At 34.9% G+C, this 8,099-nt stretch overlaps 1 pseudogene; it reads left to right on the top strand.

Annotated features, from left to right (window-relative positions):
* Window positions 1-6,124: 6,124 nt before the first annotated feature.
* On the top strand, window positions 6,125-6,982 carry LOC123848874 (large ribosomal subunit protein eL18-like; annotated as a pseudogene).
* Window positions 6,983-8,099: the final 1,117 nt, after the last annotated feature.

Raw genomic sequence — 8,099 nt, 5'->3', positions numbered from 1 at the left:
TTAAAAATTAGAATATGTGTTAGCAGACGTTCAAAAATAACCGTCAGCCCCTCTTTTCAAGTTAGAATTTGTTAAATGATCAAAATGCTTTGTTTGGGCTCAAGCCCTGCGTATGCACAGATTCATAGGCCCTCAATCCTGTGTCCAAGGCAAATGTGTCATTCAGTTTAAATGGTTTATGAAATTGGAATCGAGAGAAAGAAAGAAAAAAAAGATACTACTGAGTTTGGCACGTAGTAGACACTGAATAAATGTATCGATTGATTATACAAAACGTAGATTTTTGGCAAACCTTGTATTAAAGATCACAGTGTAATAAGATGTATAGGTGGGCCTGCATTTTACAGTTGAGGAGATGAGTCCCTCGTATTAAGTCGGGAGGGCACATACAATTTAGGGGTTTAGGGTGAGTCCCTGGAGTTAGATAGTTTGAGCTGGAATCATACTGTGTAGTTTGGGGCAATTTATTTAACCTCTTTGCGCTTCACTTTTCTCATATACAAACTAGGGATAATAGAACTTACTTCGTGTAGATGTTTTGCAGATAACTGGACTAATACATTCATAAGAGACATTTATTAGGCACTTGGCACAAATTCCGCTCTTAATAAACTTTAGTGTTTACTGTTAAGTGTAAAGCCAGATGTCATTCAGTTAGGTGAGGTTAGGGCATCCGTTGAAAAACAGGCTCCTCTTTTATTAGAACACAATAATCACCTCTCCTGTGAGGCTTTTTGCCCTCATTGTTGCTAATTGCATCAATTTCGTACATCCATTTAGATAAGATAGAAAATTCAGATCAACAAAACATATATATATTTTGAAATCATCCATAATCTCAACACTAAGAAAGAAGCAGAGTCAGCAGCTTGGCATCTGCTTTACCAAATAGATTTATTTGTATGTGATGTATATACAGTAAAACTCTGTCATATAAATGGGGTGTAAAACTTGCAATATATAAAATATATAAAATATGGATAAATTTTCTTGCAAGATTAATGAGAAGACTAGGGTGAACCTGCACAGCTAGATATCTGAATAGGAGAGCAAAGGATCTGGTGATCAACTGCCAATCACAGGGGCTTTATAACATTTATTTGACACACACACGTGGGTTCAACTGTTAACTCTGACACTGTGTATCTCTGAGGAAGTTACTAAGTCTCTATTTTTGCATTTGTAAAAAAAAAAAAAAATTTAATCATCCCTACCCATCAGTTGGAATAATCCATACTAAAAACATAGTAGAATTGCATGACACTTAATATGCTCTTCCAAAAAATATTAGTTTTCTGAATTTTATCTCTATGGTAATCTTACATCCTGCCTAGTAGTCCATTTTGTGGCTAGAACATTTTAATTATCCAGTCTAGTCCTCAAACCTTAGATGTTTCGAGTTTTCCTATCTTGCTTTCATCCGTATCATAGAAAATGCTGTAGGTGGCCCTTCATTTTATAGGTAGGGACATGAGCCTCCTGTGTTAAGTTGGCAGGGAGCTTGCAGTTTAGGGATTTTGAGTCACCTTATATATGCATTTTTACCATTGGTCAGATTCTTTCCTTAGAAGCAGTTACTAGAAACAGGACTTCCTGGGTCAGAGAGTACAGGCATTAAAAAAATAAAACTTTGTATCATCTTGGGCGCCTGGGTGGCTCAGTTGGTTAAGCGACTGCCTTTGGCTCAGGTCATGATCCTGGAGTCCCTGGATCGAGTCCCGCATCGGGCTCCCTGCTCAGCAGGGAGTCTGCTTTGCCCTCTGACCCTATCCCCTCTCATGTGTTCTTTCTCATTCTCTGTCTCTCAAATAAATAAATAAAATCTTTAAAAAAAAAAAAAAACTTTGTATCATCTTTGAAATTGTCTCAGAGAGATTATAACTCCTCCATTTCTACCAGCATTATATAAGATTCCCATTTCCATATTTTCAATTTTCTAAATTGAGGTGCAATCTATGCAATGTAAATTGCAAGATCCTAACTGTACAGTTTGTGGATTTTTACATATGAATACATCTGTGTAACCACAACCCCAATTAATACACAGAAAACCTCCAACACACCAGGATTCCTCTTACCTCTTTCCAGTTAATATGTTTCCAACATGGAGTTAAATTCTATTTTGACTTCTATAACTATAAAAGTCATTTTGTTTTGTTTGCATCTTCTTGGACTTAAAATAAATGAAATCACACAATATGTATTTTGTGTATGCCATCTTTTGCTCAACACATGTTTTTGGGATCCATCCGGCTGTATAACAGTAGTGTCTTCTTTTTTCTTGTAATACATTATTCTACTCTATAAACATACCTCAATGTGTTCATATAGTTTCATAAGTTTGGACATTCAGATTGTTCCCAGATTGGGATATTAAGAATAAAGCTGTTGTCAGCAGCCATGTATATCTCATTTGGTGGACCTATGCCCTCATTTAAAAAAAAAATTCATCTATGAGTGGAATTGCTTTTTCATGAGGGTGGACCTAAATTTGGCTTTGGTAGATAGTAACAGTTTTCCAAAATGCATAAAACAATTTTGTACTCTCTTCATCAAGATTCGAGAATTTTAGCTGTTCCACATCTTCATGGACAATTGATATCATCAGTCTTTTTAACTTTAGCTGTTTTGATTGGTACATATCTCACCGTGGTTTTAATTTACATTTCTCTGATGAGTAATGGTATAAACACTTTAAAAATATGTTTTTTAGGCATTTTGTAATCCTTTTATAAATTACTTATTCAATCTTGGCCCACTTTAGATTGCTTTTTCTTATTGACTTGTAAAAGTTATTTATACAATGTAAATACAAGGCTTTTGTCAGATATATGCATATCTGACTCTTTCTCTCTATATATTATGTATCTTTTTCCAGTTGTGGCCTGACTGTCCATTTTTTAGGTGATATGAAAATGATATGTTTATATAGCAAGAATATTTGAAAAATTTATAAACGTATTAAAGTAATATGGCTCTTAGCAAGATCTCTAGTTTTCAGGTCAATATAGAAAAAAATCAATAGAATTTCTGTACACAAAATAAAAAATTTCAATTTCAAATTGAAATCTAAAAGACAATACCAATTACAGAAGTCAAAAAAATATCAAATAACTAGAATAAATCTAAAGAAGAATATGGAAGACTTCACACTAAAAACTAAAAAAAAAATTGGTGAAATTAAAGATGATTTAAATAAATGTCTAATTAGAATATTTTAACAGATTAGAAGATCCAATATTGTTAGTGTACTGATTTTCCATAATTGATCTAGATTTATTGATTTAGGGTCAATAAAATGGAAATCAAAATCACAGCAGGAATTTTAAATAGATAAGTTGATTTTAAAATCTATTTGGAAGTACTGAGGACTTACAATAGACAAGACAATCTTTAAAACAAAGTATAAAATTTAAATAATTATGATAGAACCATAGTAACTATGGGCGTGTGATATTGGTGTAAAGGTAGATAAACAGACCAAGATAACAGAACAAGGAACCAAACTGTAGACTAGCATGTATGTATTCACTTGACTTATGGCAAAGGCATCAACACCATTCAAAGAGAAAGGATTTTTTTTCAATAAGTCACAGTGAAGCAATAGGATATTCATAAGAAAAAAAGAAAACCTTCATCCCTACCTAACAGGTGCAAAAATTTAATTGGAGATTAAGGGTTTTTTCTTATGAATATCCTATTCCTAACTTAATACATAAAATGATGTCTTGATGATACTTCTATTTGCATTTCTTTGAATACTAATATAGTTTAACTTCTTAAATTTTCTGCTTATATATTTTTCTTTATAATATTCCTCTCTGGGATTTTTTTGCTTATTTCTCTAAGATACTCATTAATTTTGTAAAAGCACTCTAAGAACTAAGAATATTAACCCTTTTTTATTATATGTGTGATTAATTCATAGTTCATGGTATTTCTGTGTCTCTAAAATTAACAGATAAATTTTACTTAAGCAAATTTATTAATTTTTTCCTTTATGGCTAATGTCATACATAGAGATCCTTCCTCCAATGTAATGGAGAAAGTATATTTTCTTCTTGTATTTTATGGGCTCATTCTATGCATTTAAATCTTAATCCAGTTAATATTACCTTTCGTATTTTATTTAAATTATGGCTATAACTTTATTTTTAAGTAATAGTTAGCCTGTTGTCTCACTTATTGAATGGTTAATATATTTTTTCAATGTTTTGAGATGCTATCTTCATTACCTTCTAAAATTGTATGTATTTTTACATCTGTTTCAGGACTTCCTTTTTATTCTTTTGATCTGTGTGTTTTTACCTCTGACAAGAGCATTATGTAAAACTATCTACTGTTTGAAGGGGATAGATAGAATTGTATCTAGCACTGGCTGGAACTTAAACAGTATGTTAATAAAATTGATAATAATGGCAATCCTTGCGTCGTGCCTGACCAAAGCTTCCAGAAATGATTAGAAGACTCAGATGACTGACTCACACAAGAAAGAAAGAGAATCAAAAGTCCTGCTTCTTCGAGCACAACTTTATGGCAGCAATGTGACCAGGAGAGACAGTAGTTACCATATTAACAATAGTCGGCAAGTAAGAAAGGTTTCCTGTGGGTCTTCTTCAGTCCTTTTAAAATTTTATTGAAGTACGATTGACATATAATATTACATTAGTTTCAGGTGTACAACATAGAGGTTCAACATTTATATACATTACTAAGTGATCATCACAATAAACCTAGCTACTATCTGTCACCATACAAAGTTGTTACAATAAGAAACACCAAAAGTTGGGACGCCTGGGTGGCTCAGTCGGTTAAGCAGCTGCCTTCAGCCCGGGTCATGATCCCAGGGTCCTGGGATCGAGTCCCACATCAGGCTCCTTGCTCAGCAGGGAGCCTGCTTCTCCCTCTCTCTCCTTCTGCTTGTGCTCTCTCTGTCAAATAAATAAAATCTTTAAAAAAAAAAAAAAAAGAAACACCAAAAGTACTACATGGTTGCAACTTTGTTATAAAAACAAAATAAAACAAAAAACATTCCCTTAGTTTGTATTTTTCCTACCACAGATCTTATTGTGATTCATAGAGCAAAACTGAAAAGTTCATAGTATGGGTAGATACCTTCATCCCTCAAAATGAACATAGTTAACATTTTAAAAACCAGTGGTCTAGAATAATGCATGAATCTTTTGCTACTGATTCCCAAGAAAGGCAAAAGGGAATAGGAAAAGAGTAATTAAAATGATTAAAATTAAAGATACTTCCATACATTTAATTATAAATTTCACTTATGGTTTTAAACCCATGAAGAGTATAAAAAGGATAAAATACTAAGTTGAGTAATGTATTCCTGAATGGCAAGAAAAGGAGGAAATCCTTTAGCCTTGAAAGGATTTATTGTGATACTAATACAAGTACATTACATATTGAGAGGTAAATACACAGAATTCGTTATTTCATGATGAGATTACAGATGCTAAATAGACAGGTTCTAACAGGGCCTTAAAAATTCAATAGTGAGATGTACAGAGTAATTTAGCAGTGGAGTATAGAAATGGTATTTTAAGCCCTTTGAAACCAACAATTGGGAGGATTAAACCTTTGCTTTCCTCAAAATATTCTCTGGTACCTTCAGCAAGAGAGCAAACACTGAGATAGGAGGCATCGTCAGTGTGACAACCTAAGCATATCCACTCATTGTTCCATTCATTTCTGTAAGTTACTGCTTTTGATGGAACGAGATAGCATATGCTGCCTTATTTAAATTCCACTTTAAACTGAAGAACTGGGCTTATATTCCCTACAGAGGGATAATAGAACAGTATTACAAGTCAGCTCTCCCCAAAATGTCTGTAAGTTGGTGAAAAAAGAACGACCCTGTGGTTATACATACAATAATTCTTATCATACATGTTTCTATTTCTTTAATTTATTTGTCTATTCAGTTATTTATTCAGCAATTATTGTGGAGCTCTAGGCATATAAATTTGGCAAGGCTTTGGGGCTATCAAATACCTTTAGATTCAGGACTACTCTGGAAGAAGTCTACAGTCTAATGTGTCTCGTGACCATCAAAAATGAAACAATGTAGGTTCTCTCTCTCCAGACCTGGCTGAGCAGGAGAGCCATCATGGGAGTTGACACCTACCACAACAAGGACCAAGAGGTTCTGCGCAAGGAGCCCAAGAGCCAGGACATCTACCTGAGACTGTTGGTCAAGCTGTACATACAGGTTTCTGGCCAGATGAACCAACTCTACCTTTAACCAAGTTGTGTTGAAGAGGTTGTTCCTGAGTCGCACCAACCTGCCGCCTCTGTCCCTTTCCCGGATGATCTGGAAGATGAAGTTGCCTGGCCAGGAAAACAAAACAGCTGTGGTTGTAAGAAGTATAACCAATGGTGTGCATGTCCAGGAGGTGCCCAGACTGAAGGTGTGAGTCCTATGCATGAGCAGCTGGGCCTAGGGCTGCATCCTCAAAACTGGAAGCAAGATCCTTACTTTTAACCAGTTGGCCCTGGATTCCCCCAGGGCTGTGGCGCCATCTTGCTCTCTGGTCCACACAAGGGCAGAGAGGTATACAGGCATTGTGGCAAGGCCCCAGGAACCGCTCACAGCCATATCAAACCCTACGTGCGAGCCAAGGAATGGAAGCTCGATGGCACTGGAGGCCGCAGGTCCAACTGGGACTACAGAAACCAACCCCAGATCCTGCCTTGTTACTACAAGATTTTGAATGCTGAAAAAGAAAGAAAGAAAGAAAGAAAGAAAGAAAGAAAGAAAGAAAGAAAGAAAGAAAGAAAGAAAGAAAGAAAGAAGAAAAGGAAACAAAGAAAAGAAAAAAATAAGAAAAGAAAAGAAAACAATATGGTAATGAAGATAATGGGCAGACTAGGCACAGAAGATGGAACAACATCACCTAGGAAGGGAATAATTATAAATGGTCTTGGAACCAGAAAGATCAGGACTTGCATTTTAGCTGTGCCATGAAATAGCTGTGTGATTGAGGACACTACCAGCTTACTCCTCTGTAAAGTAGATCTTTACTGACTACTACCTCATAGGACTGTTGGATGGACTCTGTAGACAGTACAAAGTCCTTAGCAAAATTATTACATGAAAGCTATTTTTAGCAATTGACAGTCCTCAATTTTCATTCATTTTTGCAACAATTTGACTGTTTGCTTATTTTACTCTGACAACCCCAAATTGCTTTTTAAATATCCAAATGAACCATTGATGTCAAAACTATCAGGGCATAGCAGGCCAATCAACCATCCCATTTGTTTAGTGTTATCATTTTTCTCTGTTCAACAGTTTGATTAATTAGTTGCCTCTTTAATTGTAAACTACCTTTACTTTCTTACAAAAATGTTTAAAAAAAGAAAAAAAATGTTTAAGAAGAAAAAAATGAAAGTGACAGGAAGGCATTAGTGATAAGCTGCTAATTCTCATAAAATTATTGTAATTTAGGCAAGTTTGGGAATTACTAGGATTGACAGAGAAGCTGACCTTCAATCTCAAATTGAAGCCTACTCTGCAAATTTGATGTTTTATAGGTATTTTATTTTATTTTATTTTTAAATGTTTTATTTATTTATTCATGAAAGTCAGAGAAAGAGAGAGGCAGGGGCAGAGGGAGAAGCAGGCTCCTCGCCTAGCAGGGAGCCTGATGCAGGACTCGATCCCAGAACACTGGGATCATGACCTGAGCTGAAGGCAGACGCTTAACCATCTGAGCCACCCAGGCGCCCCTTTATAGATATTTTAGAAATGTGTCATGGACAGTAGGAAAATACTTGTCATATTGTGAAGAGTTAAAGATGATTTAATCATGAGAATGGGAATGTCATTTTAAAAAGAAAAGGAGGATCTATCCAGATAGAGGAAATGTGGGTAAAAGCTTAAAGGCTTGGGTCATTTACATCACATGTCAATAGAGTTGTGAAAATTCAGTGTAATGAGAACACAGAAAGCATGCAGGGAAGAGAAGAATATTAGTTTAGAGAGGGAATGGACAAGTTTATGAAAAAAAAAAGTGTGTCAGGCTAAGGAGTTAGAATAATTTAAGAAAATTTGAAGAAATGATAAAATTGGATTATTACAT

Source organism: Mirounga angustirostris, unplaced genomic scaffold (assembly GCF_029215605.1).
Source record: "Mirounga angustirostris isolate CCGP_5_RB_7025 unplaced genomic scaffold, mMirAng1.0.hap1 SCAF_2, whole genome shotgun sequence".
Lineage (NCBI taxonomy): Eukaryota > Metazoa > Chordata > Mammalia > Carnivora > Phocidae > Mirounga > Mirounga angustirostris.
The sequence above is the reverse complement of the archived record's forward strand: the minus strand, read 5'-3'. Positions and strand labels throughout refer to the sequence as shown.